The sequence below is a fragment of the Macaca nemestrina genome, chromosome 7, assembly GCF_043159975.1.
Source record: "Macaca nemestrina isolate mMacNem1 chromosome 7, mMacNem.hap1, whole genome shotgun sequence".
NCBI lineage: Eukaryota > Metazoa > Chordata > Mammalia > Primates > Cercopithecidae > Macaca > Macaca nemestrina.
The window spans coordinates 16,082,502-16,106,326 of NC_092131.1; the positions used below are offsets into that span (position 1 = coordinate 16,082,502).

At 39.0% G+C, this 23,825-nt stretch overlaps 2 protein-coding genes and 1 long non-coding RNA gene across 14 annotated transcripts in view; 2 read left to right on the forward strand and 1 right to left on the reverse strand.

Moving 5' to 3' along the window:
* LOC105467548 (uncharacterized) overlaps positions 1 to 23,825 on the reverse strand; it is a 143,227-nt gene that overhangs the window by 102,051 nt on the left and 17,351 nt on the right. The gene's annotated exons all lie outside the window — the stretch shown is intronic.
* Positions 1 to 23,825, forward strand: part of LOC105467547 (tandem C2 domains, nuclear) — a 128,725-nt gene that overhangs the window by 92,109 nt on the left and 12,791 nt on the right. The gene's annotated exons all lie outside the window — the stretch shown is intronic.
* The window catches only part of LOC105467667 (cation channel sperm associated auxiliary subunit beta), a 191,387-nt gene continuing 171,476 nt past the window's right edge, over positions 3,915 to 23,825 (forward strand). The window contains exon 1 of the mRNA XM_071099705.1: positions 3,915 to 5,048. The gene's annotated coding sequence lies outside the window, so the exon portion shown is untranslated. The remainder of the gene's footprint in view (positions 5,049 to 23,825) is intronic.

Below are 23,825 nucleotides of genomic sequence, written 5' to 3' on the forward strand. Positions count from 1 at the left end.
GGTTCCCAAAGCTTTTCCTGGGTCAGACCGCTATGGGTGAGTCTACGCATAGCCAGTGAAGATTCTCCTGGGCACCAGAAGCTCTTTTTCATTCTCACAGGAGTTTCTTTCCTCACTTTCCTTCTTCCACCTGACTATTCCCAAGCATAGCCTTCATGTCTGCTTGCTCAACAAGTGTTAGTAACTGGTAGTCTACAATCCCAACAAATTCTTGAGTAATTATTGGAATTTAAGTATAACTAACTCAATGAATAGGAAGGTTGGTTTCTCAGCATAGCATCCATTAGGTCACCTTTCTCTGTGGTTTCTTCTTAAAAAATATTCCTAGACCTCCTCTCCTGTTCTAGATTCTGCCTTATCTGTTCTCCCCTTTATAGATAATTTCTTTTTTTTTTTTTTTTTTTTTTTTTGAGACCGAGTCTGGCTCTGTCGCCCAGGCTGGAGTGCAGTGGCGCGATCTCTGCTCACTGCAAGCTCCACCACCTCCCGGGTTCACGCCATTCTCCTGCCTCAGCCTCCCTAGAAGCTGGGACTACAGGTGCCCGCCAGCACGCCCGGCTAATTTTTTTGTATTTTTAGTAGAGACAGGGCTTCACTGTGTTCGCCAGGATGGTCTCGATCTCCTGACCTCGTGATCCGCCCACCTCGGCCTCCCAAAGTGCTGGGGTTACAGGCGTGGGCCACCACGCCCGGCCTATAGATAATTTCTAACCGCTCTGTCCTTAGTCCATTCTCTTCAATCTTCCATCCTAACCACTCCACCAGAGTTCATGTTAAAGTCTTAATAAATGCTTTTCAGCTATTTTTTTCCCTTTATTCTCATCAACTTTATTAACAATAGCTTTCTGTCTCTCTCTCTCTATCTGCCTCTCTCCTTGAAACCATCTCTCCCTCTGACTTTCATGTCATTATGCTCTGCTTATTTTTTTAAACACCTTCCTAGTCTATTCTTTTCTTCTCTGTTTGGCTCATCTTCATGCACTTGACTTTAAAAAGTAGAAGGTCTTTAGGACTCAGTCCTAGGCCATCTTTTCTTGTCATTCCACACTGTTGTCCTGGGCAACCTCATTTGTTTCCATGACTTGAAATGCTATCTACTGTCTAAAGGCTGTCAAATTTACATCTCTACCCAAATCTTGCTGTGAGTTCCACTGTCATATAGCTAATGTGGACATCTTTTCTTGAATGTGTTCTAAGTCAAACTTTTGATTTCCCGTTCCTACCACAAGTGTGATCTTCACTTTTCCCCATCTGAGTAAAAGGCACTATCATCCACCTAGTTGGTCATCCCAGAAACCTATTCATTGAGTTAATTACACTTAAATTCTAATAATTACTTAGGAATTTGTTGGAATCATTTTCTACCAGTTACTAACACATGTAAATGGAAAAACTATTTCTCTTTCTGTATTCTGGATGTGCAGGGGGAAGAATTAAAAGAAGAAAAGCTGTTTCTCTATTCTTACAATACTTCTGACACTAAGTGTGTGGGCTTTTCCCACCAAGCAATTCTTTAATTCCCTGTGGACACCAACTGGGTGTTGTGTAATTTACCTTAATTCCAACACTACCCAGAATTAGCACAGATCCCACAAGTTAAAGTCTCAGTTCCACAGACTGCCCCCCACTTCCTATGCCAATCGTAAGTAGCAGGTCTCCAGGCTACCCACAACTTTGGTCTAACTTGACTACAAATTGGAGGTTCTCATGACACTTCAGGTTTGGTAATTTGCTAAAATTGCTCACAGAACTCAGGGAAACAGTTTATGTACATGTCAGTTTTTTATAAAGGATTCAAGTCAGGAACAGCCAAATGGAAGAGATGCATGGGCAAGCCAGCGGGGAGGGATGTGGAACTTCCCTGCCCGCTCGGGGAGTGCCACCTTGCAGGCTCTTCGATGTGTTTATCAACAATAAGCCCTCTGGACTTCATTTAGGATTTTTATGAAGACGTCATTACATAGACATGGTTGATTAAATAATTAGCCATTGGTGGAACTCAATCTCTACCTACTCTCTCTTCCCTAGAGGCTGAGGGGGCTTGGGAGATGGACCTGAACATTCCAACCCTCTAACTGTATTTTTGTTTTCCTGGCAACAAGACCCCTATTCTTAGCGGCTTTCCAAAAGTCACCTCATTAACATAAACTGGGATGTGGTTGAAAGGGGCTTGTTAGGAATGACACAAGATGCTACTTTAAACTTCATTACTCTGGAGCTATTTCAGGAGCCAGGGACAAAAACCAAATATGAGAAAAGATACCTCATCACACTTATTGCTTAGGAAATTCCAAGCATCTTAGGTGTGTTGATGGTACAGTGGTGAGCATAGCTGCCTTCTAAGGGTTTTAGGAGCTCTGTGCCAGGAGTCAATGACAGAGACCACATCTATATTATATCAGTATCACACCTTGGAACTCTTATCTCCCATACTCAGTCACCCTGTTCTGAAATATATATCCTAAATAGATCTTGAATGCACCCACTTCTCCATCTCCACTGAAACTTCTCTAATCAAAAGCAGTATCATCTCTCACCTGTAGTATTGTACTTTCCTTATAATCTGATTGTCACACCTTGGTTCTCGGTGCTCTTAGTATGAAGTCCAAAGTCCTTAACACAGCCTACAAGGCCCTTGTTGGGGATGACAGACTTTTCCTCTACCCTCTTATATTCAATGAATGGGGGCCTGTTAATCAAACTAACAAATGACAGGTTAACAGGAGAAAAGACACAATTTTTATTAATGTTTACATGCGTGAATATTCACAGAAAAGTGAAACTCAAAGAGGTAATTAGACTAGGAGTTTATGTATCTTTTTAATAAAGGAAAGGAGGTTTGGACTTTAAGAGATAAATTGTGGGGAAGTGACTAGGAAATACATGGGGGAACTAATAGAGGATAAGGGTTATTTTAGTTAGGTCTGTTTGTGCAAACTCATCTCAGTGTTGACTCTCCATCTCCGGTGATAAGTCACTCCTCTTCCTGGTCCACAGAGTACAGAGGACACCTTCACAAAGTGTAATTTATGCCCTGCTTTTAGGCAGTTAAGGGGACAGCAAAGAACTCTTCCTACATCTATTGATTCTCAGTTGCTTTCAGCTCAAAATCTTTATGCCAAAGTGGCATACTTTGGGGTGACATATCCTGATCCCCTTTCTCCTGTTGTGTTGTAAGGAATAATTGTGTTACTTAAAATGGGTTGAGTTTTTTGTTTTGTTTGATTTTTTGATGATCAGTCAGATGCAGACGTGTAATAACACCATGGAGAGGCATGTGAAAATGAAGGAGATTTATTATACTGACAAGTCCTGGAAGAGGGAGGCATGGCATGCCATGCAGGGGGTATGTGGGAGGAACTCTCAGGGAGTGAGCTCAACCAAGCAGATGGGGAGCAGAGAGAGGGTCAGGGGAAGGACCCGTGACAAGGGCCTTTGTTGGTGGTCAGGATACAGTATATAAGCAAAAAGCATGAGAGTGTTTCATTGGAGTGTTTGAATGTCACTAGGTCACTGTCAGAATAGCAAAAATGGGAACTTGTGGCAGGAACCAGCCTTCTCACACTGGTGCACCTGATTGCCCAGACAGAGTGTTCATAGCCTGTTCGTGGGAATCTTGAGACATCAAGAAAATAGGAAGTTTTAAAAATTTACAATATCCCTTTATCATCTGAGCTCTGCCTTCCACTCCAGCCTTATTTTTAACAATTCTCCTCTTTAATCTCACTGATCTGTTTTCAATTCTTGGAGGATGGACAATACACACTTAGCTTCCTCTGGATTTTCACACGTCCTGTTTCACCTATGTGGAATAGTTTCTCTCTTCACTCTTCCCTTTACTAAATCCTATTCTATTTTTAAAGGTGCCAGCTTAAATATCTGTTCCTCAGAAAAGTCTCTTTTGACTTTTCAAGCAATATTAGATCTTGTTTTCATATATTTTATACTTTTTCTTTATAGCTTTTATCAGAATTATGGTTAAATAGTTACATGGTTGTCTCTCCTAGACTGTAATTTCCATGAAAGCAGGGTCTTGTTTATTGCTGCATTCCTGAGCCTAGTACAGTATCTGGCCTATAAGAGGTACATAGTCAATATTTGTTCATTTACGCATTTAACTGATAGGCAATGTTTTGAGTGTTAGGGATTTAACAGTGAACAAACAAAAAAAAAATGAATGAACACATAGAGTTAGGTTTTATGGCTCAGTAAAGTGGTAGTTAAGGCCAGTATCTTCTTATTGAAAGAGATAATGCTGTATAATATATTATTACCGTATTTACTTTAAAATTCATTGGTACATTTCTTAATCAGAGAGAAGAGAAATATAATAGCTTCATATCTAACTCATACTATCAAGCTTACAAAAAACTTCTGAAATTCTAAAGTGTTTATAACACAGAATGCTAAATTTAGTAGACTGCTGAGATGTTTATCAGATTTTGCCTTATTATTACATGTTAGCAGCTTAATGTGTATCATTAAGAACAAAAATTATATTAATTTTTTTAAAACATTTATTTTTTGCAGGGAATGAGTTAAATTTGATTTCTATATAAAGTAGGAACAATACTTAGATTTTGTCCAGCTTTGAAATTTTCTTATAAGATGTAACTAACTCACCCTACATAAATAAGTACTGTAGTTATTATCTACCAGCCTAAACAGGATTTATAAAACTTCTGTAGGAAAGAAGATGAGTGTAGAAAATTGGTTAGATGATAGTTCTACTCCTGGAGGGAGAAAATGAGAATTTTGGAGACCCTTCCTGATATAATTTAGGAAATGGATTCAGGGAAGAGTCTATAAGAGAAGCAGGCCTCATCCCATGTACATCTCAATACTAGGGACAATTTCCTCTTCCTCTCCTTATCCAGGAAGGACACATAATAGATCTGCAGATAAAGAAGGTGAAAAGGATTGCTGAGTAATGTTTTCTTAAGTCATAATGAAAAAGAACCCTGGGAAGAACAGATGGACAACCAGATAGAGGCCTTTAAGAGTAAGGGAAGTTTATGGAGAATAGCTAAGGATGGAAAAGTAAGAAGGTAAGGGTGCAGTTGTATAGTGACCCTATATGCTTCCTAATACTATATGCATTTTCATTTTATATAAGTTGTCTTGTCATAATTCAGATTTCCTTCAGAGGAATATATACAAAATTCTTATATTGCCCCTTCCTCTTCTCCTTTCCTGCATCCTTTCCTCCTGCCCTCCTTCCTCCCTCTCTCTCCAATCCCTGCTATTTGCCAAAACTCCTGCTCAATGTTTTGCTTTCCTGATTGAAAACCTGAAAACTAGTTTGGTCTATGGTAATAAAAATCACTGGCTCTCATGCCTGGAAAAGACCCTAAGAGTCCTCTACTGTAAATACTCAGCTAACTAGAACATAGCAATATTTATTTTCAACAAATATTTATTGGGCAGCTACTTTGTGCTGCTCATTTCAGGTGCTAGGAGTACAACACTAAGCAAAATAGACCAAAAAACGCTGCCCTCATAGAGCTTATATTTTAGTGAATAAATCAGAATATACAGAATATTTTCAACTAAAATATGATGGGTTTCATGCAATGAATGAACAAATAGAAAATCAGAACACAGGGTTTCACCGTGTTAGCCAGGATGGTCTCTATCTCCTGACCTCATGATCCGCCCGCCTTGGCCTCCCAAAGTGCCGGGATCACAGGCGTGAGCCACCATGCCCGGCCCCAAGATACTGGGCTTTTACAGGGGAATGGCCACATCGAGGGTCAAGAAAATTACTGGTCTTTCCTTCTATATGACTGTTCTGTATGCCATTCTTCATCACTGAATCTCTTTCTGTCTTCAAATGCTCATATTAATAATGTACTAATGCATTATTATCCAGGTTTTTTTTCCAAAAAAAAGATACATTTATTTTTTAAAAAACCTTTTAGTTTCAGGGGCACATGTGCAGTTTTGTTATATAGTAAATTATGTGTTGCAGGTGTTTGATGTACACATTATTTCATCACCCAGGTAATAAGCATGGTACCTGATAGGTAGTTTTTTGATCCTTGCCCTGCTTCCACTCTCTACTCTCAAGTAGACCCTGGTATCTATTGTTCTCTTCTTTGTGGCCATGTGTACTCAATGTTTAGCTCCTACTTATAAGTGAGAACATATGGTATTTGGTTTTCTGTTCCTGCATTAGTTTGCCTAGGGTAATGGCCTCCAGCTCCATCTATGTTGCTGCAAAATACATGATCTTGTTCATTGTTATGGCTGTATTGTATTCCATGATGTGTATGTAACACATGTTCTTTATCCAGTCTGCCGTTGATTCCATGCCTTTGCTATTGTGAATAGTGCTGTGATGAACATTAAGTGTGCACATGTCTTTATGGTAGAACAATTTATATTCCTTTGGGTATAGACCCAATAATGGGATTGCTGAGTTGAATGGTAGTTCTGTTTTAAGTTCTTTGAGAAATAACCAAACTGCTTTCCACAGTGGCTGAACTAATTTACATTCCCACCAGAAGTATATAAGCATTCCTTTTTCTCTACAGCCTTGCCAGCATCTGTTATTTTTTGACTTTTTAATACTAGCCACTCTGACTGGTGTCAAATGGTATCTCATTGTGGTTTTGATTTGCATTTCTCTAATGATGAGTGATATTCAGCATTTTTTCATTTGGCTCGTTGGCTAAGTGTATGTCTTCTTTTGAATAGTGTCTGTTCATGTCCTTTGCCCCCTATAAACAGGCATATTTTTATATAAAGAAGTACTATTATATACCTTTATATACCTATAAAGCTATATATTGGTTACTTTATATACCTATAAGAGGTACTATTTTCCTTGAGCTACTTTTTTTCTCTTGAGACAGGGTCTCACTCTGTCACTCAGTCTGGAGTGCAGCAGTGTGATCATAACTCACATGCAGCCTTAACCTCCTGGGTTCAAGCAATCCTCCTACCTCAGCCACTTAAGTAGCTAGAACTACAGGCATGTGCCACCATGCCTGGCTTTTTTTTTTTTTTTTTTTTGAGACAGAATCTCGCTCTGTTGCCCAGGCTGGAGTGCAGTGGCTTGATCTCGGCTCACTGCAAGTTCCTCCTCCTGGGTTCACGCCATTCTCCTGCCTCAGCCTCCTGAGTAGCTGGGACTACAGGCTCCCGCAACCATGCCCAGCTAATTTTTTTGTGTTTTTAGTAGAGACAGGGTTTTACTGTGTTAGCCAGGATGGTCTCTTATCTCCTGACCTCGTGATCCGCCCGCCTTGGCCTCCCGAAGTGCCGGGATTACAGGCGTGAGCCACCATGCGCAGCCCCAAGATACTGGACTTTTACAGGGGAATGGCCACATCGAGGGTCAAGAAAATTACTGTAAGTGGTAGGATTTGGATTATGATAATGTGTGTGTATGTGCATATACCTGAGCTCACAATACACATGCCATTTATCTTGTAGAATTGGAAAAATGACATGTTTTCCTGAAAATGAGGGAAATAAATGATCAACGGGGTAAGAAGACTGGTGGAAATATAGTAACAGATTTGATCACAGTCAAGTGTGTTTCTTTGCCTGGTCCAGAAAAAAACTAAGCTTGACAAATAAGGAAGTTTTCCCTTTCCTAGTCCAGAAGAAACTAAGTTGTAGACACAAAACAGTAAAGTGTTTGGGATAATGCCATGGATTCTTTGGCTTAGATTATATGTGGTTGTACGGAGCCGGATCTGCTCATTGTGTCTCGCATTCTGTCTCAGCTATGTGATAATAAATGATGAATTCTCAAGGAGTTTCTATCCCTGCTTCCTTCTTGGAAGCTGATAAGGTTAAAAACATTTTTTTTTTCCCTTATGGTTTACCTGGGTATGTGAAAGAAAATAGTTCTTGACCTTTTTTCTTCCCTAGCATATCTGAAGGGTATGACACATTTCCATCACTAATAGTGAGTCATACTAGCAATAATTTTCACCTAGCTTGTGAATCTTGAAAAAAGCCCCCAATTATTGAAGGAGGTAGAACATAGTGAAATGCACACACATACCTAGTCTATGTCATTTTATCTTCAGGCAGTTCACACATGAAAATGTAATCTGTTCTTTTGAATTTCTTAATCACTTTTTCCATATTAATCTTATTGCCTAGATAATTTCTATGCCCCAGGAATAAGGAAAATGAACAAGATATAATTATTTTATTTTTTGAAATCAGAATGTTGGAAGATATTAATATTTTGGTCTTTGGGCCACATTTGGAAAACTTTGGTTTAACCACTCAAAATATTAATTTGTAAAGCAGAAATAATAATTCTTTTCAGGACTCTGTGTGATTGTGATTGGTTGCTATAAGAGAAGTAGATGAATTTGGTTGTTGTTTGAGAAGGGAGATGAGAATAACTTGGGGAGACCAAAACCACTCAGGATGGCTTCACAGTCCTTAAGTCTAGGCCCTCAGTTTTACAAGGCTTGAATTTTAATTTCATCAGGATGCTAATAAATTAGGGGAATTAGTTCAGCTAATAAAACTTTCCAAAGTCTGATGTGCAAACTATAATACCAGTTTGCTAGTTTATAAATGGAAGATAGTCCCTTCCAATGATATAAATATTTATGTCTGCCTTTACAGCACCTCTGCATTGTATCAGGGCATGCATGAAGTTGAATTTTAGAAGCCAGGTAATTGTTTAGGGAGCATGCAATCAAAGCAAAGGGAAGTGAATTGTAGACAGAGGTATTATCCAGGCCATGGCGCGGCCAGTGTAACATCCTGCCTCAAACAGGAGTCTGCTGAAGATCCTTACTGTCAGATGCCCAGATTTAGTGTCTTTCTCTTGGAGAGCACAGGACTTACACTGTTTATACTGTTTCTTTGACCGTCCCATTCGCTATATTTCATTCTAACCATCCCCACCTGTTTACAGAATCTTTGGCCAGACAAGTTATCGTTTAATTGATGAGATTTCAACTTGCTAAGTTAAAATCCCATTTTACGATGTCTCCCAGACATTATACCTGGGTTATCTGAAGTGCAGTTTTAGGAACTCTCTCCAGTCTTTGGTAATAAATAAATGTATGTCTGAAGTCTCTAGGTTTGCAAAATTTCATCTATCAACAGCATTTGAAGTATTTGACATACTTGATTATTCCTTCCTTAACACATTTCTTCACTTTTGAGAAACTATTTTTGGGGTGTGGGGGTTCCTTTATTACTGTATTAGCTAGCATGGCAAATATGGCATTGTCATCCAAAGGGTAAGGAAGCTAAACACGGTTTATATTGTAGTTAGTTGGTAGGCTTCATACCACAAGGAAAGTAAGAGAAAATTGTTAGCGTAGAATACCTCTCTGGCTTGTCAAAGACTATTTCAGGTCATCATCACAGTATGTGAATCTGCATCCCAAGAATATGTCAGTTTGGAATTTGGATGCCTGGAACTGAGAGATTCTAACCACTGATGTGTTGTTGTAAAATAACTGTTTCTTTCTTTCCTTTTTATTTTCTTTTTTTGGTAGAGATGGAGCCTTGTTATGTGGCCCAGGCTGGTCTCAAACTCCGGGCCTCACATGATCCTCCCACCTCAGCCTCTTAAAATTTTGGGATGACAGGGATTACATCTGTCAAAATACCTGTTTCTGTCTTTTTATGCTCCTCACATTCTTTAGCAAGTTTTCCATTTTTATTGCAGGGTCACTGGAAAGTGTTATAAGTATACTTTTGATACTATTATATCTTACATCACTGTATTTATCCAAAAGTGACAGCGTTTTCTTTTTTTTGTTTGTTTGTTTTGCCTTAGGAAGAAAGTGGCAAGAAGTGGATTTTTCATGTCAAGTGTGGTGTACTACTGTTTGAAAGAAATACAATCTTAAAATAGTATTATATTTTAAAGACTTGCTGATATTCTCTGTAAGGTCACAATATTTTTTGCATGTTTCAGAAGTAGGGTTTCTTCATTATGAGATTCGTAATGTTCACAATGTAATCTAAAATTTAAGATTCTTTGATTCAGTCATATCTTTCCCTTTTTTGTAGGGAGTTGGTGGTGCTAACAAGTCATGTAAAAGTAACTTATTTGCATTTTTAACCAAAGTGGCAGAATGCTTGCCATCAATTTAGCATATTACAGTAGTATTTGCTAGAGAAAGTTACAAGTTCTTAGAGCTAAAGCTACTCAAGAATTTACTTAATCTGAGTTTATCTTTTCTTCTTACTATATCTAGGATATAGTCACACTTGTAGAAACCATCCAGAATGGTTTTTTGGAGGGGAGTTTACCAAAGTATACCTATAAAAAACATCTGAAAATTTACACTCATGGAAAAGGCTTTATCTGTTAAGATTCCAGATAACTTTGTCATGGCAGTAATAATGAGAAAACGTAGACAAAGTTCAAGTTTTTAGGAATAGAGAAAAATAAGAGTAAAACATCAGGTACCATTATGAAGCCAATTGGTCATAAGTAAAATCATGTCCATGTGAAAAGGTTAATTTAATATCCATACCCAAAGAAAATAATAAGCACACGAGAAATAGTTTACTTTTTTGTATAAATATAAGGGGTACAAGTGCAGTTTTGTTACATGGATGTATTATGCAGTTGTGAAGTCTGGGCTTTGAGCGTAATCATCACTCAAATAATGAGTGTTGTTTTGATAATTTCTCATCCTTCACCTCTTCTCACCTTCCCACCCTTCTGAGCTTCCAATGTTTATTATTCCACACTCTATGTCCATGTGTACACATTATTTAGCTCCCACTTATTAGTGAGAATATATGGTATTTGACTTTCTATTTCTAAGTTATTTCACATAAGATGATGGCCTCCAGTTCCACCCATGTTGCTGAAAAAGGTATGATAATACTTTTAATGGCTGAGTAGTTTTCCGTTATGTATATTATATATATATGTATATATACGTATGTAGTGTGTGTGTATATATACACACACACACACATATATGTAATATACCCCATATGTTGAGGTTTTGTTTCTATTATGTTATTAATTGTCATCTAGTTTCTTTGTAGATTCTTTGTTTTTTTTCTGTCCATCTGTCTTTGTGGTTTGGTCATTTGTTGTTTTGTCATTGGATTTCTTCCTCTGTCCTTTTTGTGTGATTGTTTTCTAAGACCTGTGTGTTTTATACTGTAAACCAAAAATAAAATACTAAGCACCCCCTCAACCATCTGAATGGACTTCCTCCTCAACCAGGGCTTTTTTAATATTTAACCTGAGAGACTGTTTCAGGCCATGATGGGAAATGGGAGTTGGTTGTGCCTCATTATACCTCTCTGTCATTAACATCAACACACACTTTAAGTCTGATAAGAAACATTTTACAACTTATGATCTCTGAAGCCTAGTACCTGAAGACTTCCTCTGCAAATAAGAAATTGGGTCTCCACAGTCCTTTATCTTAACCCAGACATTCATTTCTATTGATCCCAGGTCTTTAGATAAACCCAACCAATTGTCAACCAGAATGTGTTTAAACCTACCTATAAGCAGGAAGCCCCCGCTTCAAGTTGTCCTGCATTTCTGGACCAAACCAATGTATTTCTTAAATTTTTTTTTATTGAAGTCTCATGTCTCCCTAAGATGTATAAAACCAAGCTGCATCCCGACCACCTTGGGCATATGGTCTCAGGATCTCCTGAGGCCTGTGTCATGGGCCGTGGTCACTTATATTTGGCTCAGAATAAGTTTCTTCAAATATTTTACAGAGTTTGACTCTTTTCATTGACAATACTTTCATATGTTTTTATGATGGCAAATATCGACCTTTCATTTCCATGTTTAAAACTCCTTTAATATTTATGGTAGGACTGGTCAAGTGGTAACAAATTCCCTGGGTATTTGCTTGTCTGGGAAAGACTATTTTTCCTTCATTTATAAAGCTTATTCCAGCAGGATACAAGATTAGTGGTTGGCAGTTTTTTCTTTAAGCACTTTGAAAATAGAATCCCAATCTCTTCTGGCTTCTAAAGTTTCTGCTGAGAAGTCTGCTGTTAGTGTGATGGATTTTCCTTAATAGGTGATGTGTTAGGCCATTTTTGCATTGCTTTAAATAAATACCCAAGGCTGAGTATTTTATAAAATATTTAGCTCATGATTCAGCAGGCTGTATAAGCATGTCACCAGAATCTGCTTGGCTTCTGGTGAGGCCTCAGGAAACTTACAATCATGGAGGAAGGTGAATGAGAACTATTGTGTCACATGGCAAGAGCAGGAGCAAGAAAGAGATGGGGGAGGTGCTACACTCTTTTAAACAACTGGATCTCATGTGAATCCATCACCACTAATTATCTCAGGAAGGGCACAAAGCTATTCATGGGGAATCTGCCCCCATGAGCCAAACACTTCCCACCAGGCTCCACCTCCAACAATGAGAATTATATTTCAACATGAGATTTGGAGTGGGAAAACATCCAAACTGTACCAGGTGACTAGATGCTTTTCTCTTGCAGAATTTAGGATTTTTTTCCTTCATGTTGACTTTAGATGATCTAATGACTATATGTTGTGGTGAGGCAACATATTTTCCTAGAGTTCAATGGGCCTCTTGTATCTGAATGTCTAAATCTCTTGCTAGAATAGAGAAGTTTTCCTCAATTATTTTCTCAAAAAAATTTTTTTTTTTTTTGAGATGGAGTCTCACTCTGTTGCCCAGGCTGGAGTGCAGTGGCACGATCTCGGCTTACTGCAAGCTCTGCTTCCTGGGTTCACACCATTCTCCTGCCTCAGCCTCTGAATAGCTGGGACTACAGGCACCCACCACCACGTCTGGCTAATTTTTTGTGTTTTTTTTTAGTAGAGATGGGATTTCACCATGTTAGCCAGGATGGTCTCCGTCTCCTGACCTCGTCATCTGCCCACCGCCTACTTTGGCCTCCCAAAGTGCTGGGATTACAGGTGTGAGTCAAATAGTGTTTCTAAACTTTTGCTTTTTCTTCTCCCTTGTGATTTGTCAGTTTGCTTGTTTTTATGTAGTCCCGTACTTCTTGAAGGCTTTCTCATTCTTTTAAATTCTTTTTTCTTTATTTTCTTCTCACTGGATTCATTCAGTGAGAAAAAAAAGACCAGTCATTGCATTCTAAGATTCTTTCTTCTGTTTGGACTAGTCTATTATTGAAGATTTCAACTGTGTTTGTAATTCTTTCAATGAATTTTTCATTTCCAGAATTTTTTTTTGAGACAGAGTCTTGCTCTGTTGCCCAGGCTGGAGTGCAGTGGCACAATCTCGCTCACTGCAACCTGCACCTCCCAGGTTCAAATGATTCTTGTGCCTCAGCCTCCTGAGTAGCTGAGATTACAGGTGTGTGCCACCATGCCTGACTAATTTTTTTATATTTTTAGTAAAGATGGGGTTTCACCATGTTGGCCAGGCTGATCTCAAACTCCTGGCCTCAAGCAGTCTTCCCACTTCAGTCTCCCAAAGTTCTGGGATTACAGGTGTGAGTCACTGTGCTCAGCCCAGTTTTTTAAAAATTTTACCTTCATTAGGGTGGGACTTCTTTTTCTTGAGGATGCGACTATGGTGTTTGTTGAGTAGGGTCATTTGGCTTTGCTCCTGGGTACATTCAGTGGCATAGATTCCGTATGATTTCCTTGGTTATAAGTAACCTGTGTGGTAGCTTTCTTAAATGCCAGGTGTAGTAGTGATGTACTGGGTGGGTGAGTGGGCTCAAGGCCTCTTTAGTAGCCTGGGTGTTGTGAGCAATGGTGGTAACAGAGGCAATGCAAAGCTTGTCTCCTCCTTGAGCTCTGTGCTCTAGAGTCAGCAGAAGTTGTAAGGGACTGTGTAGACCAACCTTTAGGCCAAGAGGTAGCACCTAAAAGTGAGAGCCAACTGTGATGGTGGCAATAGAGTTTATGCTTGACCTTTGTTAACCGGGAGAAGTTCTTGGGCATTTCAGATGATGGGTAAGGCCATGGAACTCTCAGTAGTCCTGGTCTCATGATCTACCTCTGAAACAGGAGGGGTGGGATGTGGTAGTGGGACCCACTTTGTTCTCGTGCCCCTGACCCAGCAAGGCTCTCTCCTGCAGTCCGACACTGGCAGCAAGTCACAAGAAGTTTGTCTTCAGACCATAAAACTACCTCAAGCTGTAAAGCTTCCTGCCCAGGTCAAAACTGTGGCTATCAGACTAAAACCCTCCCAGTTCAGTACCACAAAGGGAGGGTATTGTATTAGTCTGTTATCACATTGCTATAAAGAAATACCTGAGACTCAATTTATAAAGAAAAAAGGTTTAATTGGCTCATGGTTCTGCAGGCTATACAGGAAGCATGATGCTGGCATCTGCCCAGCTTCTGGGAGCCCTCAGAAAGCTTACAATTATGGCAGAAGGCAAAACAGAAGCAGGCATGTCTGGAGCAAGAGAGATCCAGTGGGGAGATGCTACACACTTTTAAACAACCAAATCTCATGAGAACTCACTATCACAAGAATAGCACCAAAGGGATGGTGCTAAACTATTCATGAGAAACACCTCCATGATCCAATCACCTCCCACCAGGCCCCACCTCCAACATTAGAGATTACAATTCAACATGAGATTTGGGTGGGGACACAGATCCAATCCATGTCAGGCGTCTAACTCCCGCACCCATAGCTGGAGCCCATGCCACACTCACCTCTCCTACTCAAAACCAGATTGCAAATTCCCATCCAGAGACTCTCCAAATCAGTGACTGCAACCCATGCTTGTTGGCACATTCTTACACAACCCACTATGAGTTAGCGTCAAAAATGGCTTTCTCCTATCAGCGCCCATGTCTGAGAGTGTGTGTGGGGTACTTCCCACTGCCGTTATTTCTCACAGTCTCCTGACTGCTCCCCAAGTCAGATCAGGGCTTGGTAAAGTCAAGAAGCTCCTCCATGGCCTGGATTGCCTGACTCGCCAGTGGAAGTGTGTATCACAGAGACAATTTCTCCCCATCTCATACACTGGGGATTCACTCACAGTTTTCCACCAGATCCATCCCGCAGACTGCTGCTTGCCTTATTTTTCAGAGTATCCAAAGATTTTTTCACTTTTATGTTGAACTCCCGTGTTCTTTCTTGGATAAAATTTCACAGTGTGAATCTCTACACATTATTTTGCCTTTTCCAAATGCATGAGGCAAGCTGGCAAAGCCACTATTCTGCTATGTTGGAGAAAAAAACAGAAATGGTTGTCTTAATAGATACATGCTTTAAAATTAATCCAAGCTAGATGTAGTTTTCAATGAACTAATGTATATTGAGTGTCTATTATATGTGGAATCCAGAGAAGACTGTTCCTTTGTATTTTTTTGTTTTATAGTAGTGTGATTCAATTGAAACCTATTATCAGCCTTATGACCATACCAAGTTATGCCAGTCATTTAAAATTTCTAGTTTTTCATTATTCAACATATATTGATATACAGCCTTACATGCATGTCTATGAGAAAGTGGTGGGAGAAAGCTCTCAGCTGATTTTTGTGCAACTGAATGACCATTAGTGGTTGGAAATCTTCCCAACTGAATCTGACTCAAGTAGAAATAGTTAACATTAATCAAGAGAGATTAATTACCTGCCACAAGTCATTTGAAATAGTCTGTCCTGAGAAAAAGAGAATTCGAAGATATGTAAATCCATGTTCTTTGGGAATGCTTATTTCTCCTTTTCTTGGGATACAGAATAAGAGACAGACTCAGACACAAACCTCAATACTTGAAATCATTAGCTTTGGTCTTGGTGGGACCAAAACCAAAAAACAAAAGCTATTAATATGTGGTTGAATACACACACACATACACACACACACACACAATTTATTATAAGGAATTGGCACATGTGATTATGGCAACTGGGAAGTCCAAAAATCTGCAGTGTGGTCTGGCAGGCTCAAGACCCAAGAGAGCTGATGGTACAGTTCCAATCTGACAGAAGTCTGCTGGAGAATTGCCTCTGGCTTGCAGAAGGTGGTCTTTTCATTCTACTCAGGTCTTCTATTGATTGGATAAAGTGTACATACATCATGGAGGGCAATCTTCTTTACTCAAAGGACATCAATGTCAATGTTAATCCCATCCAGAACCACCTTCCAAGTTGACACATAAAATTAACAATACACTTTTCCTCATCTCACCCAAATGTAGGTTCAGAGCTCTGGATGCCTGAATTAATATTGCCATTGCTATATACCACTTTTGCTTTTGGAGAAACATTAGAAATAACTTATTTTATAAAATTAAAAAACTGTAGGCTAGGCACATTGGTTCATACCTGTAATCCCAGCACTTTTGGAGGCCAAGGCAGGAAGATCCCTTGAGCCCAGGAGTTCAAGTCTAGCCTGGGCAACATAAGGTGATCCTGTCTCTACCAAAAAAAAAAAATTTTAGCTAGGCATGGTGGCATGTGCTTGTAGTCTCAGAAGGCTGAGGCAGGAGGATCCCTTGATCCCAGGAGTTCAAGGCTGCAGTGAGCTGTGATTGTACCATGGCGCTCCAGCCTGAGTGACAGAGCAAGACTTTGTCTTGAAAAGAAAAAAAAAAAAAATACAGTGTTTCTGGTTTGCAATTATACTGAGTGTTCTAGGTATGACCTGACCAGCTCATAGCACTTGCAATAAGATTATTCTCTTCTGTAGTCTGGTTGCTATATTTCTAATAATGTGACTCAAGATTTCGTTCATTTTACCTCTAGACTTATCACTCTTTGAACTTTACGGTTTACCACTAGGTCTTTTTCTCTAAATGAGCTATCATTAGACCAGTTTTCTTCTTCCTCTTGCAATCCTGTTTTTCAGGAGTCGATGGCATTTAACCTAACATGGATTTTCACATAACAATTGCTATTTTAAAATGTTATTAGTTACTTAACCCATATGATTTATCTTAGAACCACAGAACCTCAGAACTAAAATGAACATTTTATAATAAACAACTGGGTCCAAAATAAATGACTTACATAGATTTATAAGGTAATTAATGACAGAGCTGAGTCAAGGATTCATGTTTCTTGATGTCTAGTTTAGTAATCTTCAATGCAACAGACATCAAGTAATGTATTATATCTAGAAGTAATGTATTAAAGTAATTGGCTTAAATCATTTTAGAATGTGTAACATCCTTGTAACACAAGTCATTGCCCATTTCAACTAGAGAAGAAGATATATAGAAATATCAAATGTTAACAAGGTAATAGGCCATTGCTTTTGTCTAATTCAAAATTTGATAATGATTTTGTTCTTTGCCCTACTTATTGATAAAATTCTTAAAGTGAACATTGCCCTACTGCCTATTTCTAGGTGCTGTTCCTTTAGTAAGTATATTTTGAACATCATTTGCTTAAACATTTTTTAACCAATTAGAAATCTATCTACTTGAATTATGTTCATTCTCTTTCTATGTATTCTTTTTGAGTAATGAAATGAGATTATTTTAATATGACTAGAAAGGAAATATATCTTAATATGAGGGTATACAAATTTTTGTTGTCTTAAATAAAGATTGACATATCAAATCTGTAAAGAATAAAAGTAAACCTCATTTTTAGGTTTATTATTTTTTAAATACGACAAATGACAGTAAAGTAGCCTTCATTTAAATAGGTAACTTCAGTTGTGTACCACCACCAACCACTTCAATAATTAAATGCATTTTACTTAAACATATTGGAGAATTTGGAGTAGAATCTCAATTAATGTTAATTTCACATCTTTGATGATATACAATGTCCCTGCAAGATTAAAAACATGATAATAGGAGTAACAAAAAATCATTGTTATTTAATTTTAAAAATTTTACATTTAGTAACTTTGAACAGTACAAATAAACTTAAAATGTATGCTTTGCTACTGACTATAACACTGAAAATTATATCATCAAGAGCAAATACTCAGCTTTGAGACCTTGGATCTAAAAGGTTAAAACTCTGCATTTCTGTTAAACGTATATTGATTTGGCAGTTGACAGCAGGTTGTCAAAGTGCCTTATGGTGGAAGTTGTAATAGATGATATCTAGGTCCTCCTTTAATGAGTGAGTCTACCAAAGACCATGGAGAGGAAAATGTGCCTCTCATTGCCTGACTCCTGATGAGTAAGACTTCAGTGAAGTGCAGAAAACAGGCCTCTGCTGGGTCTATCCATGACAGGGAAGTTGCCCAAATGAAAACCTTGATCTCTGTCTCAGCTGTCACCCTAACTTTCAAGTGATGCCAGCTAGCCTTTCAAAGCTTTAAGCACCTTTGAAGAGTTTCTGGTGCACATTTAAAAGTATTATCACAGATGAAAGAGAATTCATTATGTCAGACCTACCTCAAAAGTTTTTGTTTTTTGTTTTTTGTTTTTTGTTTTGAGGCGGAGTCTGGCACTCTTGCCCATACTGGAGTGCAGTGGCCCGATCTCGGCTCACTGCAAGCTCCGCCTCCTGGGTTCACGCCATTCTCCTGCCTCAGCCTCCCGAGTAGCTGGGACTACAGGCGCCTGCCACCTCGCCCGGCTAGTTTTTTTGTATTTTTTAGTAGAGACGGGGTTTCACCGTGTTAGCCAGGATGGTCTCGATCTCCTGACCTCGTGATCCGCCCGTCTCGGCCTCCCAAAGTGCTGGGATTACAGGCTTGAGCCACCGCGCCCGGCCTCTCAAAAGTTTTAAGTTTGTTCTTAAGTCACTTTCAGAGAAATTAACAATCCAGGAATAAATCTTTTAATTTACCCTACCTCTTGTGGTTACTAGAACAAGGCACCTTTCTGATAATGAAACAGAAATCCTTTCATTCCTCGAATTTCCTGTTGGGAGTGTAAAGTGTTCTGAGCAATATGTAACGCTGGTTAGTTATGCAATATGTTGGATTTTACTGCCAGCTTTGTTTAAAAAGGGTGTGAGAGGCTTTGACCAACAGGAATGTGAAGTCAAAGTTAAGTATAGCATCATCTCACCACCTGTCACATGAATAAACCCGGATTCATAAGCAAATATGTTATACATTTAAGTGTTTTTATTAACTCAGATAAGCTAGCCATAAAATAGTTTTCTCTTATCTTTACCTATATATAATTTGGAGAAACTATCTTTTTCCCTCCAGGAAAATGTTAGTGGAGAAAAATTGGTCCCCAAAGTTGTATACAAAAGTTAATAAACATGTGAGGGAGGTTGTCTTCAGTGATTGCAGGGGAGATGGATGGATCTGGAGATATGCTCATAATACATTTAAATCCCAGTACGTGGGTGAGAGTCGAGTCTTCAGCACTATGGCAGACCTGCTAAGATTCAGGCTCCTGCTCTCTCCTCTGTCTCTAGCTACTTGCATAGGTGCTTAGTTCTCCCACATAACATTTCAAGATCTGCTTAGAATAAGCCCCTCCCAATCTTATACAGAAAAGCATCTATAATCTATGCTGCTTTTAAGGATATAGAGACTATGCTGTAGTCTCTTTCAATAATACATTACCTATTTTTAATAATTTTAAGCCTCAAAAATTTCTTAGATTAGTATCTAATCTAATTTTCTCTGTAAGGCAGTTCTCAACCTTAGCGCTATTGACATTCTGGGCTGGATAATCCTTTGCTGGTGGGGAGCAGGGGGACCTTGTCTGTGCATTATGAGATAGATGTTTGGCAGCATGCCTGGGCTCTTCTCACTAGATGCCAGTAGCACCCTGCTCCCAGTTATGATTGCCAAAAATGTCTCCAAACATTGTCATATATTCCCTAGGCGTCAAAATTGCCCCTGTTTGAGAACCACTGCCCTAAGACAGCATAGAATGTTAGATAACTGTCTAATTTTATTTTCTCATTTTCCACATGGCTGTGGTTTACTTGAGATCTCACTTAAGAGGTGAGACTGGAACCTGGGTTTCCTAACTTCACTGTTAGTTTTTTTTCCTAACACACCATGCTTTCTTGGTTTAAGATATTCTGATACCCTATTTATAGGCTTGTCTAGCTATGAGTTCTGTTAGAGTATAGCCAACCATTTAGTAACCTACTCCACATTATGCACATAAAATCTGTAGTTCTCCTTCATATCCACTTGTACATACTGTTTTGGGTTGTTTCTCCCAGAAGCAATCCTGAAACGGGGATTTGTGTAAAAGCGGCTTATTAGGTGTTCTCAGGAAAAATTGGTAGAGGAGTGGGGAAGTGGCCAGGGAAGAGAAGGAAACCAAACAATGGTACAATGTTAGGCAAACTTCCAAGCAAGTAATTTTAGCTCAGTCCCGCAGGAGGGCCCTGGAGACAGTGCAGATCATATCTCAGAACTATTCAGATCAGGTACAAGAGAAAAAAACTGCAGTGTGCATACTTCCCTGCCCATCAGTCATTGTTTGAGGTGGAGTTTCTTAGCCTTGATACTATTGACATTTTGGAGGTAATTCTTTGTTTTTTTGTTTTTGTTTTTGTTTGTCGTGGGAGTCTGTCCTGCACATTGTAGGCTGACTACAATCTCTGGCTTCTATGTGCTAGATGACAGTAGCCTCCCAGCCACCTTTCCCGGCCCAGTTATGATAACCAAAAGTATCTCTAGACACTTTGACTCCTAGAGGTCAAAGTCACGTCCTCATTCAGGACCACTGGTTTAAGTGTTATCCCTGGGGAGATGTAAATTTCCAGGAACTTTAGGTACTCAAGCAAAATGGTCTTTGGCAGCTTAAGAGGAGCCCTCTGACTGACACTGGCATCGGCTGTGGGGGTGAAAGCACACCAGGAGCCATGTGCATGAAAAAGTTAATGAATTCTAGTAGCTATGGGTGGAGTGCTGATATCATCTGCTACCTGTATAGTGGCTTCTTAAATTTCTCCTTTTCAGCCATGTGAGCATATTTGATATTAAGGCACAGTTTTCTCTGAAGGGCTTTTAGTGGACTGACTCAACCAAGTGTGCCACATGTTATAGTCAGTGCCACTAGAGCAGTATCTGACTCATCCTACTGTTGCCATTATACACCATAAATACCTCTCTATTGAGGCTCATTTTAAGCTCTGTGGAATTAGTTTGATCAGAAACCTGAATCAAGAAAGAATTTCATAAGTTGGAACCATTCCTGATAGACTAGACTTACTGACTTTTGTTTCACTGTAATGACAGAAAATCACTGTGTTTTGGCTGTTTTTTTCTAATCTTGAACCTATTTTTGTTGTACCCCCTGCCCTCAATTTACCATTCATTCATTCAAAAAGTGTTTACTGAGTGCCTAATATGTGCCCAGCACTTTGCTAGGTAATAGGAATACAATAGGGAACAAAAGAGATATGGTTGCTATATTAATGGAACTTCCAGTCCAGTAAGGGAGAAAGACAAGAAATTACAGTTGAAGGAACAGGATTGTCTGAAAATAGCCATGAGTTCTCACTCTAGGTTTCCTGGACTGTGAGAACTGGGGAGTTCTCTTCTACGTCATGGGAGGGGCTGTGCTCAATTCTTATGAGACTGGTGGCTTTGTCTTCCCAGTAGAGGTGATTTCAACTTTGCAGGAAAGCTGGCACAGTAAGCAGCCTGCTTGGTTGTCAAAGTCAGACTACCTGGCACCAAGTGTATTCCTCCAGTGTTAAGGCTGCATAAACAGGGATAATAGCAGAGAGGCCATTGTCTCTCCAACTAGAAGCAAATCCCCATAGTGTTGGTTCTTGTAGGAGGAGAATGAGATGCCCATAGCTTTTATTCTCTCAGTAACTGTGGCCTTTTACTTGTAAGTTTTCTCTTTCCCCAATAAAGTATATCTTTAACCCATGCTGTGTAATGTGGAGTTTGTCTTTAAACCTACATAAGTGCTACAAAGAAAAAAAGCGGATTTAAAGGATGTGCCATGTATTTTGGATTATTCAAGTGATCAAAAAGACTGAGAAAGTGACATTTGAGCTGAGACCTGAGCTCTGAGAAAGTAAATCATGTGAAGATCTAGAACAAGAGTCTTCTAGATAGAGGAAGAATGTGGAAAATCCCTCAGGTAGAGAACTTGATATGTTTAAGGAATTGAAAGAAGGCTAGTTTGGGTGGCTGAAGCATAGAGATAGAGGGAAGGGAGAATGAAAGCAGCATGAGATGAAGTTGGGGAACTTCAAAATACAGGATGGAGCCCGATCATAATAAATGGCCTCACTGGCCATGATGAAGAGTTCTTATTTTATCCTAACTGCAATGGGAAGCCATTGAAGCAAATGTCAAAATACTCATTCTGGTTTAGGTTTTTAAAAGATAATTATCATTCCTGTGTGGAGAATGTTTAGAATGGGAGCAGAGAAATCAAGAAAGCAATGTAGTAGTTTATTTGATAGATGGTAATATGGTTTGGATGTTTGTCTCCTCCAAATCTCATGTTGAAATGTAATTCCCCTATGGGAAGGTGTTTGGATCATTGGAGTGGATCCCGTATGAGTGGCTTAGCACCATCCTCTTGGTGATTAGTGAGTTCTTGCTCTGGTGGTTCATGTGAGATCTGGTCATTTAAAAATATGGCGCCTCCCACCTCTCTCTAGCTCCCTCTCACCATGTGACGTGTCTGAATGAGTCTAGATAGAGAGGAGTACGAAGGACTCAGCCCTGAGGTTCTCTAAAACGAAGAGGTTAAAGATATGAGGAGAAACCAGAAAAGAACGTTCAGATGATGGGCTATTTCCCATGCTTTTGGTCAATGTAACAAAAGTCAAAACTGAGGGTTGGGAAGAGAATACTGCGAATTGTTCTTTCTATTCAGGCTTGGAACAATAAAGTTAAACACAAAAATTATGAACACATACTTGGGCAATAGAATTATATGGTAGTTCTTAGTTATATGGAATCATCCAAATGATGCAGAACATGATTCTGTTTTTTAAAGATTTTCATAGAAATGAAGGCACAAACTTTAAGAATTCTAGGAAGCCTTCCCTATCCCAACAAGGTCATTTTTATACTTTATGTACTCTCATTACACACATCCTTATCCTAGCTTGAAATAATGAACCATATAATGAGAAAAAGTCATTAGGAGTTCATGTGCTGTTCCCTCTGTCCTCCACAACCACTCCCTCTAGTGCCACCCCTTAAGTACACAACTCTTCATCAGAAGGTCTCCTTCTCATCTCTTAGTTTAGGTGTCATCTCAAAGAGGCATTCCCTCAATCATGCATACCTCTCAATGCTCAAATGCATTCCCGCAGTAGCACATACAGCTTACACCATTATTCTTGGTTATTGCACAATACTATTCATGATCTCTTATTAATTTACTCAAATTTTTACTAGTTTTTGTCTTTTTCCCTCACTAGACTATAAATTCTATGAATGCAAAGACACATCGGTATTTTATTCCAAGACCCTAATGAGGTGTGCACACATTTAATAAATATTTTTGAATGAATGAAGATTATTTTTAAAATTTAAAATTAAGCAGTGACATAGAGTTCTTTTTTCCCCTTTCTTATACAAATGTTAATATCTTACCAAAGTAATTTTTAAATGATTTTTTAAAATTTAATTTAATTTTAAGTTCCTGGATACATATGCAAGACAGGCAGATTTGTTACATAGGTAAATGTCTGCCGTGGTTGTTTGCTGCACCTATCAGCCATCATCTAGGTATTAAGCCCAGCATACATTAGCTATTTATCCTGATGCTCTCCCTTTCCCCAGCTCCCCAACCAGCCCCAGTGTATGTTGTCCCCCTCCCTGTGTCCATGTGTTCTCATTGTTCAGCTCCCACTTATAAGTGAGAACATGCAGTGTTTGGTTTTCTGTTCCTGTGTTAGTTTGCTGAGGATAATGGCTTCCAGCTCCATCCATGTCCCTGCAAAGGACATGATCTTGTTCCTTTTTATGGCTGCACAGTATTTCATGATATATATGTACCATATTTTTAAAATCCAGTCTATCATTGATGGGCATTTGGGTTAATTCC